The sequence below is a fragment of the Podarcis melisellensis genome (genome assembly GCF_964234715.1).
Source record: "Podarcis melisellensis genome assembly, chromosome: 14".
Lineage (NCBI taxonomy): Eukaryota > Metazoa > Chordata > Lepidosauria > Squamata > Lacertidae > Podarcis > Podarcis melisellensis.
In genome coordinates, this window is record NC_138546.1 from 45,487,517 (window position 1) to 45,499,112 (window position 11,596).

The 11,596-nt window shown below is 47.1% G+C and overlaps 1 long non-coding RNA gene across 2 annotated transcripts; it reads right to left on the bottom strand.

Annotated features, from left to right (window-relative positions):
• Nucleotides 1-4,724: 4,724 nt before the first annotated feature.
• LOC309356395 lies at nt 4,725-11,391 on the bottom strand. 2 transcript variants are annotated; one of them, XR_014162757.1, is made up of 3 exons: nt 11,354-11,391; nt 7,287-7,577; nt 4,725-5,256 (listed from the first exon to the last, which is right to left on the bottom strand). It is a non-coding gene; the product is annotated as an uncharacterized lncRNA (long non-coding RNA). The 2 variants fall into 2 exon arrangements; XR_014162758.1 differs by lacking the exon at nt 11,354-11,391 and adding an exon at nt 10,369-10,772.
• Nucleotides 11,392-11,596: the final 205 nt, after the last annotated feature.

Consider the following 11,596-nt stretch of genomic DNA (forward strand, 5'->3'; position numbering starts at 1 on the left):
GAATTCAGCCTGAACTTTTATTTCCCTTTTCTTCCCTCCCCCTCCCCTTTTATGAAGATTACCTGCTCTGAGACCCCACAGCTAATTCTCCCCTGGCCTCCTCGCTGGCCCAAGTAGGACTAATTCAGCCAGCTAGCCCTGGGGATTATCTAATGTGTATTAGATGGATTTCCCCTAAATTGATTTCTGAACTTTGAATTTTATTGTTATTCATGTTTTTAGACTGTATTTTATGCTGCTTTTACAGCTGTTTTAAATTTGTTGTTAGCCGCCCTGAGCCCGGTTTCTGAACTGGGAAGGGCGAGGTATAAAGAAAAAAATATTATTTATAATTTATTATTACTGATAGGCCTAGGCAAGCTGTTTAAAATTTTATTGCGTAGCCACTCATTTTAAGGATTGTTTTGTGCTATTCTTAATTATTTCCCCATGTTGTTGCACACTTTCCTGATGTTTTTATGAGAGGTGGAGTATATAAATATTTTTATAAATACATAAGGACACGATGCAAGCATACCTACAGGTATACATACACAGTTGCACATGGGAGACCTGACAGCTTCATTAGAGAAAAGAAAGCCATCAGCAGAGAAAGACATCTGGCTAGCCAGGAACCCAGCCAGGTGCCCCCTTTAGGTGTATACCTGGGCATGTGTGTGACCATGTTCAACCTCCAGCGGGGAATGACACAGGGAATAGGAGTGGAAGGAGAAAAGAGGATGACAATGTTTGCACAAAACATCTTGTGTCCAAAAACGAGATTAAAAAAGTAATTACCGATGTGTGGAATGAAGGATAAATGTATTTCTCAGTGCAACAAGCGCTGGAGATCAATAATTCCCTGCTTAGGTTAAGATGATAAAAGATAAGCATGCTTTCCCTTTGGGTTTCGTTGTGAGTTAAATGGAGATTCGTGGTGTATAAATTATTTTTATACATCTCCCCCCATCAAATTATTGCTCTGTCAATGCCTTTCATGCATTCCTACACATGCGCACTTGAGCATGCACACATTCTACCTTCCTGGGCAGCCAAAGACTCCTACTAACATACAGTGGTACCTCAGGTTAAGAACTTAATTCATTCCGGAGGTCTGTTCTTAACCTGAAACTGTGCTTAACCTGAAGTACCACTTTAGCTAATGGGGCCTCCCACTGCCGCTGCGCCACTGCCACGCAATTTCTGTTCTCATCCTGAAGCAAAGTTCTTAACCCGAGGTACTATTTCTGGGTTAGCGGAGTCTAACCTGAAGCATCTGTAATCTGAAGCGTCTGTAACCCGAGGTACCACTGTATGTGAATGGGACAGGCACATGGCCATTACAGTGGTACCTCAGGTTAAGAACTTAATTCGTTCTGGAGGTCCGTTCTTAACCCGAAACTGTTCTTAACCTGAGGTACCACTTTAGCTAATGGGGCCTCCCGCTGCTGCCGTGTGATTTCTGTTCTCATCCTGAAGCAAAGTTCTTAACCTGAGGTACTATTTCTGGGTTAGTGGAGTCTGTAACCTGAATTATCTGTAACCTGAGGTACCACTGTATATTCTCAGTGGCAGAGCATGTGTTTCATAGGCAGGAGGCTAAACTGACTGGCTGTGGCTTTCTGGTGTTGCAGACCAGGGTTTCTCGCAGCCCTATCTGAAGACGCCAGGGATTCATCCAGAGACCATTGGCATGCAGGCCAATGCTCTGCTATGGAGCTATTATCCTTCCCCTTACTAACTCTGCACATCCCAGGCCTGGCACTAGACATTTCATTTATGGCATAAGGCTGAGCTCTGGCTCCTTCTGCCCACTTGGTCTCCTACTGCTTCAGCTTCCACAGATGACCATGTCAGTCCTCCAACCCTGGAAGGAAGTTCTAGGCCAATGCACCAGAGACCATAGAGACTGAGCTGGACCCTGCTGGGCGGCATCCATTGGTTGGGCATGGCTTTTGCACAGCACTGCAAGCGCCTGCCAGTGATTTCGGGAAGAGATGGCAGCTGAACTAAGCCACTGTCTTTGGAGAAGTGGGAGGTGTCTGGCCACTTAAGAGGGAAACCATGCCAGTTCCTCCAGAGCCTGCAGGACTTGGCCAGGGAGAGGAAGCGAGGCCTCCATCTGCTCTGCTGGCCTCTGAGTTCTGAAGATGCCGTAAAACAAACAATCCCTTGACTTGAGCACTTGGCACAAATGGTGCTTGGCACAGCTGCCCAGTGCAGTCCCATGGACTGTAATTAAGTGGGATAAATGTGTTCTCTTGGACAAGGCTTTCCTGCAACTTGGGACCGCTACTTGCTTAAGGTTGCCCAGTCGCAGAATGGCATCCGGCAACTAGGGCTTCTACTAGTCCCTGATGCCAACAATGCCTTTGAAAGTGGGCCAAAAAGCAAACGAGCCCGCAGCGTTGGCAAGGATGTGGCCTTGAAATGGTGATATCAGTGTCAATGCACACGGGCAGCCCGTTGAACCTTTATGCTACTTATTTTGAGTTTTTAGTCCTCCCTAACCCCCAAAACGTGGGTGGTGCTGTGGGTTAAACCACAGAGCCTAGGGCTTGCTGATCAAAAGGTCAGCAGTTCGAATCCCCGCCACGGGGTGAGCTCCCATTGCTTGGTCCCTGCTCCTGCCAACCTAGCAATTCGAAAGCACATCAAAGTGCAAGTAAATAAATAAATAGGTACCACTCCAGCGGGAAGGTAAACGGTGCTTCCATGCACTGCTCTGGTTTGCCAGAAGCGGCTTAGTCATGCTGGCCACATGACCCGGAAGCTGTACGCTGGCTCCCTCGACCAGTAAAGCGAGATGAGTGCCACAACCCCAGAGTCGGCCATGACTGGACCTAACGGCCAGGGGTCCCTTTACCTTTAAAAGGTAAAGGTACCCCTGCCCGTACGGGCCAGTCTTGACAGACTCTGGGGTTGTGCGCCCATCTCACTTAAGAGGCCAGGGGCCAGCGCTGTCCGGAGACACTTCCGGGTCACATGGCCAGTGTGACATCGCTGCTCTGGCGAGCCAGAGCCGCACACGGAAACGCCGTTCACCTTCCCGCTGGTAAGCGGTCCCTATTTATCTACTTGCACCCGGAGGTGCTTTCGAACTGCTAGGTTGGCAGGCGCTGGGACCGAGCAGCAGGAGCGCACCCCGCCACAGGGATTCGAACCACCGACCTTTCGATCGGCAAGTCCTAGGCGCTGAGGCTTTAACCCACAGCGCCACCTGCGTCCCTCCCTTTACCTTTACCTACCCCCAAAAGCTTATCTTATCTACCTGGGCTTCAGTGATGGTCCCTCTAAAGTATCCCTTATGCATCACCCCAAAAGAGAAAAGGTGTCATCTGAGAGGACAAAAGACAGATTTGTACAGAATTTCCATATACTAACTTATGCATATACAATTATTATTATTATTATTATTATTATTATTATTATTATTATTATTATTTATTATTGATCTAGCTTTCACCATATGGTCCCAGGGCAGGCTACGATAGTGTAAAAATGCAATATTAAAATCATTTAAAGCCATTTCAAGTCAAAAGAAAAGGGTAAGTAATATATTAGAGACTGGGATAAAGAGGTGCCTCCTCAGCATGCAATGAAAACTATGCCATGAAGGTACCAGACACACCACTATGAGGAATTACTCCTGTCAATAGAAATATACTCCATTTCACCATAGTGCAAAAGACCAGGTGACCTTTCAGCCTGCTCAGTCTCCTGCCCAGGTGTCCATTGCTGCCTCCACCTGTTCTTTGTTATTGGGGGCTTGCTGCTCTCCCTCCTTATGGTTAATTTATTTATTTAACAAAATGTATATACCGCTTTGATCGTCTAAAACCTCTAAGTGGTATACAAGAATGTAAGAAGAGCCTGCTGGGTCAATAGCCCATCTAGTTCCAGCATCCTATTGTGTGTGACATAGGCCCATTCTCCTGTTCTTTTAAGGACATTTCATGCATTGGGTACAGCTAGGTAGGGGTAACCAATCCAGTGCCCTCAAGATATTTTGGACTGCAACTCACATCATCCTTGACCATTGGCCATGCTGGCTAAGGTTGATGGGCATTGGAGTCCACCTGGAAGGCACATCATCAGCTACCCTTGTGGTTATGGTTGCTAATTTTTTTATTGCTCCTGCAACAGCAACTGGGCATACATGGTGAGATTATCAGACCACACATCTGAAGAAGTGGATTCTGGCTCACAGAAGCTGATAATAATACAGTGGTACCTTGGGTTACGGGTACCTCAGGATACAGGTGGTACCTTGGGACATGGGTGGTGCTGTGGGTTAAACCACAGAGCTTAGGACTTGCTGATCGGAAGGTCTGCGGTTCGAATTCTCTGGACGGGGTGAGCTTCCATTGCTTGGTCCCTGCTCCTGCCAACCTAGCAGTTCAAAAGCCCATCAAAGTGCAAGTAGATAAATAGGAACCGCTCCGGCAGGAAGGTAAACAGTGTTTCCGTGAGCTGCTCTGGTTTGCCAGAAGCAGCTTAATCATGCTGGCCACACGACCCGGAAGCTGTACGCCGACTCCCTCTGCCAGTAAAGCGAGATGAGCGCCACAACCCCAGAGTCATCTACGACTGGACCTAAAGGTCAGGGGTCCCTTTACCTTTACGTTACCTCGGGTTAAGAACTTAATTCATTCTGGACGTCCGTTCTTAACCTGAAACTGTTCTTAACCTGAAGCACCACTTTAGCTAATGGGGCCTCCTGCTGTTCCTGCGTCTCTGCCACACGATTTCTGTTCTCATCCTGAAGCAAAGTTCTTAACCCGAGGTACTATTTCTGGGCTAGCGGAGTCTGTAACCTGAAGTGTCTGTAACCTGAAGCGTCTGTAACCCGAGGTACCACTGTAATAATCATTTATTATTTGTACCCCACCTATCTGGCTGGGCTTCCCAAGCCACTCTGGGTGTTTTCCAACAAAGATTAAAAATACATAAAAATGTCACACATTAAAAACTTCCCTGAAGTTGTCTTCTAAATGTCAGGTAGTTATTTATCTCTTTGACATCTGATGGGAGGGTGTTCCACAGGGCGGGTACCACTACCGAGAAGGCCCTCTGCCTGGTTCCCTGTAACTTGGCTTCTTGCAGTGAGGGAACTGCCAGAAGGCTCTCGGCGTTGGACCTCAGTGTCCGGGCAGAATGATGGGGGTAGAGACACTCCTTCAGATATACTGGACCGAGTCCTTGCAAGAGGCTTGTTAGTCTTTAAAGGTACCACAAAGCTCTTCATTGTTTTTCAGCAAGTGACTTCTTTTTTCCCTGGAATGGAAAATTCCTAATCAAGCCACCACCAGCAGTCTAATTCACAAACAGCATCCCTTAAACATCCAACATAGACCATTTTTCAGACTATTGTAAGCCTACCTCACACCTTGCCAAACTAATTGAACTCCCTGGGGCTTATCCTCTCTGAATTCCCTGGAGCACCACAGGACTCCTAAGAGGCTAATTTCCTATGGAGTTCCACCCACAGCCTAAAACTGGTGGATGAGTCAGCTGGTTTCAGTGAAACTTTACCATGTAATGGTCTAGGCCTGTGCTATTCTGCTCTGCCAAGTGAAGAGATGGTCCTTTCCCCCCTCCCAGGTTCTTTTACATCCCGCTGATGGATGCTGAACAACAGATGTTTTCTTGATGGCCACTAATAGCTTGGCCCACTCATCTGTCTAAAGGCTTTTTATGGATGGCACCTGAAGCTATACCCACCTGCAGGGTGGAGAGGCTAAAAGGAACTGTGTGTGCTGCTTGCATTGAGGAAAATGACTGCAGTTTGGAGCCCCTGGAAATGGACCTCAGGGGTGCAGCTCTTTGGGCCTACCAAGCACAGTCCCTGAGAAGGAAGAGTGGGTGACTCAGGCATCTTCTGCTGCCAGAGCCCTTTCCAGATGTGCAGCATGATTTTCTAACTCACTCTCCTTGCTTCTGAGTGCCAGGGAGCAGCCAGGGAGAGAAAGAGAGCCCTAGAAACTGCTGACTGCCAAGAAGGAATTATGGGCCAAGTGCCCTGAGAATGCCAGCAGTGGTGCTGCTATCTCCACGCATTGCAGAGACAGACACTGAGGCCTGGTTCACACATAGCTGCAGTTTATTAAACCACGGCTTAGCATTATGTGTGAACCCAGCCCAGCAGCTTAGTGTTGTTTATGAACTACATTTAAAGGTCACTTGTTAACCAAGGCAAGTGTGCCAGCTTGCCCTCACAATTGAGGGGGCTGGTGCCATGTGACATATGCACGCCGCTCAACATGCCGGTGTCATGCGTGCATGATGTGCAATGTGCTTGCATCGTGCGCACACACCATGCAACATGCTAACGCCATGTGTGCACTCAACAGGCTGACATATCACATGCATGCCACATAAGAGCGTGCCACACAGCTTGCGCAAGTGACGTGAGCACATTGCACTGCGTGCACGCACATGGTTGCCACAGAATTTGGGGGGCCCTTGGCCCTGCAGCCCTCCTAGATGGCGCCCCTGAATCAAGGTTTGTAGCTAGTTTATAAGCCTTAGATAACGTTAAGCAGTGCTTAGTGTTACATGGGAAACTAGACCTCTTCATTAGTGATGGTTAAGGAGCTGTCTCTGTAGGAAAGCTGCAGTGGATAAGTCATTTCTTCTTGAACCTCCATCAGAAGAGCCCTGCTGGATCAAACCAAAAGTCTGTCTAGTCCAGTAGCCTGTTTACATGGTCTCCAGATACCCATGGACAGCCTACAAGCAGGGCATGAGTACAGCAGCCCTCTCCCACTTATGATTGGCCAAGCTGGGTGGTGCTGATGAGACCTCAAAGACAACATCACTTGCTAGGACCCAAGATTTAGCTGCTGCCATCTGAAAGAGTCTCTGGCCCTTGGGGAAGGGCTGTAGCTCAGTGGCAGAACATCTGCTTGGCATGCGAAAAGGTCCCAGGTTCTATCCCTGGTGTCTCCAGCAAGGACTGGGAAAGACCTATGTTTGAAACTCGGAAGAGCTGCTGCCAGCCAGTGTTGACAATACAGAGCTAGGTGGAATAATGGCCTGACTTGGTATAAGGCAGTTTTGTATGTTCAGGTGATTTGGCAATGCCACTGGGAAGCAGAGTTCGGGGTGAAAGAAGCAAGTCAAGCATTCCCCACTCTGGGAGCCGACGCAATGCCTCGGTGGCCATGCCGTACACATTCTTTCCAAAGATGCCAGCTATTTCTGGAGAGTCTGGTTTTCTTAATTAAATTCCTAATTATCTGGTTGCTTGTTAATTAGGATTGTAAGGATAACTGGCAGCAAGAGGCTGCTAAAGAGGCAATTACCCAGGAAGAAGCCATCTCACTATGGTTTTTCACTTGTGAGAGCTGGTTTGCTAAGGATCTCCACCAGCTGGGGACCTTCACTCGCTTCCGCCAGTCCCTTCTTGGCTCTGGCTTTGGGTTGCTTGCAGCTGGGGCTCTTCAAAGATGCAGCTCTGCTTAGCTCCTCCAGCTGAGCCTGGGCGTTTGACAATACTTTCTGGGCTGCAGCCGCTGACAGAAGCCCCATACCAGAGTTGGCCGTTGGAACAAGCTGCTGCTGCTGCTTTTGCTCTCAGGAGGGAATCTGGAGAGCTGCAATCCAAATGGGGAAGAATAAAAAAAAACTTACAGTGGCAAGAAAATGTGCATTTGATTTTTAAAAACTGGCTCTTTTCTGCTTTCGATCCCACCTGACCAGCATTCACACTGTGTACAAATAGCATAAAAGAGGCTCAGAAGTGCTTTTTGGGAATGGTTACACGACACATTTCAGCCAGCTCTGAGCCTGCCAGGGAGCTGCAGTTCTGTGAGGGGACAAGGAATCTCCAGCAAAAAACAAACAAACTTCCAAAGGCTACAGATTGCTGTTGTCTTGCACGGGGGGGGGGGGGCACTGTAGCTCAGTGGTGGAGCACCTGCTTCACATTCAGAAGGTCACAGGTTCAATCCCTGGCATCCCTGCAGCCTAGGACGCACGTACCTATGGGACCGCCTCTCCTGGTATCCCCCACGGACGACCTTAAGGTCCACAAATAACAACATTTTGGAGGTCCCAAGCCACAAGGTGGTTAGATTGGTCTCAACTAGGGCCAGGGCCTTTTCAGTACTGGCCCCGGCTTGGTGGAACGCTCTGTCACAAGAGACTAGGGCCCTGCAGGACTTGACATCTTTCCACAGGGCCTGCTAGACAGAGCTGTTCCGCCTGGCCTTTGGCTTGGGCTCAGTCTGACCCTTATGTTTTCCCTCCCCTTATGGTTTTGATCTATGGGCTACTTTTAAAATGAGGCTGCATTTTAACCTGTATTTTAAATTGTCCCCGCCATTATGTTTTTACTGTAATTTTACTGGTGTTAGCTGCCCTGAGCCCGGCTCTGGCTGGGGAGGGCGGGGTATAAATAATTTATTATTATTATTATTATTATTATTATTATTATTATTATTATTATTATTACTATCATCTCTGGGTAGGGCTGGGAGGGAACCTTGCCTGAAACCCCAAAGAGCTTCTGTTAGTGAAGACAGTTCTGGACTACAGGGATCAATGGTCTAACTTGCTTGAAGGCAGCTTCCTATGTTCTCAAATCATGCTAGTTTTTTCCAGCCAGATGCTGTAGATGTGTTCTTAATGTGTAATAGCAGTCACAGAACAAAGCAATGAATGCACAATGAGTCTTGTGGCAAGTTAAAAGACCAACAGAGTCATTATGGTATAAGTTTTCATGGGCTAAAGCAGCCTTTCTTAACCTGTGGGTCCCCAGATGATGTTGAACTACAACTCCCATCACCCCTAGCTAGCAAGGCCAGAGCTCAGGGATGATGGGAGTTGTAGTCCAACAACATCTGGGGACCCACAGGTTGAGAAAGGCTGGGCTAAAGTCAGTTTCAATCAGCTGTATGACTGTGGAGTGCAGCAGATTGAAGATTTGAATTATGCTTTCCCTTCCAGGCATGGGAAATAGGTTTGGCAAGGAGATGGGTGCTTATTGAACATTCATCCTGATTTGTTTCTGGGGAGGTTAGATGATGTTGCATCAAGCAAGTGCCATCCCACACTTCCCCTTCACTTTCCTTCTTGCAAAAAGTCCAGTATTTTGGGGAAGTGGATTTTATTGCACAGGGCCTCTCAATCAACTGTCTTTGCACAACTTGAATTTGCTGAGATGTGATTTTTAGCCCTGTTTAGGAACGTTTTTAAAGACTGATGTTTTCATGTATTTTTAATCTTTTGTTGGAAGCCACCCAGAGTGGCTGGGGAAACCCAGCCAGATGGGTGGGGTAGAAATAAATAATAATAATAATAATAATAATAATAATAATAATAATAATCCCACTGGAAAACAGCAACAGCCTGCAAGTGGCCTCTATTTCTCCAATCCCTCCCCATCTTGCAAAGGCTGACATCCACTACCCTGCAAAGTCATATATGGAACTGGCGGAGATGACTGGCAGAATCCGACACCAAGGTGAAGAGTTGTTGGAAGAAGATTTAAAAAAAATTAAAGTTTATCTACAGAAACATTGTAAAATCCAGGAATGTTAGAAGGATGTTGAAATGAAGTAATGTGGTTTTAGCAGAAATGATATAAAAGATTAGGTAAAAAATGATTTTTTCATTGGTGAAAGACGAGAATGTAAAATTATAGTACATTAAGATAAATTATTAGGATAAAAACCAAGCTGGAAAGGATTTGCTGAAATATTTAATTGAACTAGAATACAAAAAAGGGAGGTGTGAGGAGGTCAGGGAAACAAGTAAATGAAAGACAAGACATGGAAATATTGAAATGTTTTTAATTGTTTTTATTTCTTTGTATTTTGTATTTTCCTTTTTTTTCTTTCTTCTTATTTTTGTAATTTTTTTGAAACTTTAATAAATATTATTTTTTTAAAAAAACAAAGTCATGAAGCCACCATGTGGATTCTTTCAGGGTTACCCGGCAGAGGAGCTGTTGCCTGTTTTTGGATCTGCCGATGCCCATGTTGCTGCATAACTATGGCTCCATACCCCTTTGCCCGTTTTTCCTGGTCATGGTCAGTTTAAGCCCTTAGAACAGAGCTATCCAAACTTTTCATGTTGGTGACACATGTTTTTAGACATACATCATTTCGCGGCACAGTAATTCAGTTTTACTAGCAAACTGGAGGTTAAACTAACTCCTTTCCAGCCCTGGGAGGATCACAGGGACCCTTCACAAGACACACCTACACATTGCAGCTGACACACTACAGGGGTCAGCAAACTTTTTCAGCAGGGAGACGGTCCACTGTCCCTCAGACCTAGTGGGGGGGCGGACTATATATTTTTTTGGGGGGGGGGAATGAACAAATTTCTATGCCCCATAAATAACCCAGAAATGCTGTGCTGGTCCCGGGGGGAGGTTACCGTGAGGCGTGGTCAGAGTCCGGTCCTGGGTCGAGGGTCTGGAGACTGTCCACAAAGGGTGAAGCGGGGTCCGAAGCAAGAAGCTGGGCGTGGTCGGGAACTCCGGAAGAACAGGTCTGGGTGCTGGCAGAAACAGGTTTCCGACGACGTTGCTCCCGCAACCTGGGACTGGGCTGACTGGCCTTTATCTTCTCTGAGGCCAGGGGCGGCCCCGGCCCCCAGGAGACCCGCCTCTCCTGGCCTTAAGGTGAGCACTCCTCCTGGGAGAAACCAGTTTCCTCCGCCTCTCTGCCCTGAGCCTCTGCAGCTCAGGAGAGGCTGGGGGGTTACTGGACCCAGGGGGAGACTCACCTTCCCCTGACAGGGCTGGGAGAGGCGCACCTGCAGGCAATGGGTCCTCAATCACCTCCAGAGCCAGAGTGGATCTGGTGTCTGCTCCTGAGGATCCGGCGGGGACTCCTGCACAGGCTGGGACTCCTCAGGTTCAGCTTCTGAATCAGATTCCCAGGCCATCACAAATGCATTTTAAATAAAAGCACAGATTCTACTCATGTAAAAACACCAGGCAGGCCCCACAAATAACCCAGAGATGCATTTTAAATAAAATGACACATTCTACTCATGTAAAAACACCAGGCGGGCCGGATTTAGAAGGTGATTGGGCCAGATCCGGCCCCCGGGCCTTAGTTTGCCTACCCATTCACTAACAAGTCACAACACACAGTTTGGAAAGCTCTGCCTTAGAAGATCAATCAGTGGCCACCACTGCCCAAATAGGAACAAGATGGCATAGTGGAACGGCTTTTGGTTTTGCAAAGAAAAGCTTTCAGTGCCTAGGAAATCTCCACTACCTCCTCTATCCGCACTGAATCCCGATGCTCAGGAGGTGTGACCATCTAAGCCTCCAAGGATCCATGGTCTCTAGAGTGTTTGCCAGCTGGGGGAAATTATGAACAAAAGGATTGCCTGGTGCAAATTATAATACCTGCAAATTAGGCTCTTTGTAGCATCCTCACATATCTGTAATGAAAGAAAAAGAGACTTGATGAGGTTTGAGTTCCTTTCAAGGCTCCTATAGTTTGGTCTGAAGCTGCAATCATCTACACAGTTACCTGGAATGAACACACTAGGACTTTCTTCTGAGTGGACATAGAAAGGGCTTGATTTTATTGGTTTACAAGACTTTATTGCTAGACCCATTCTTCAAAAGAAACGAGAAGAAAATGAA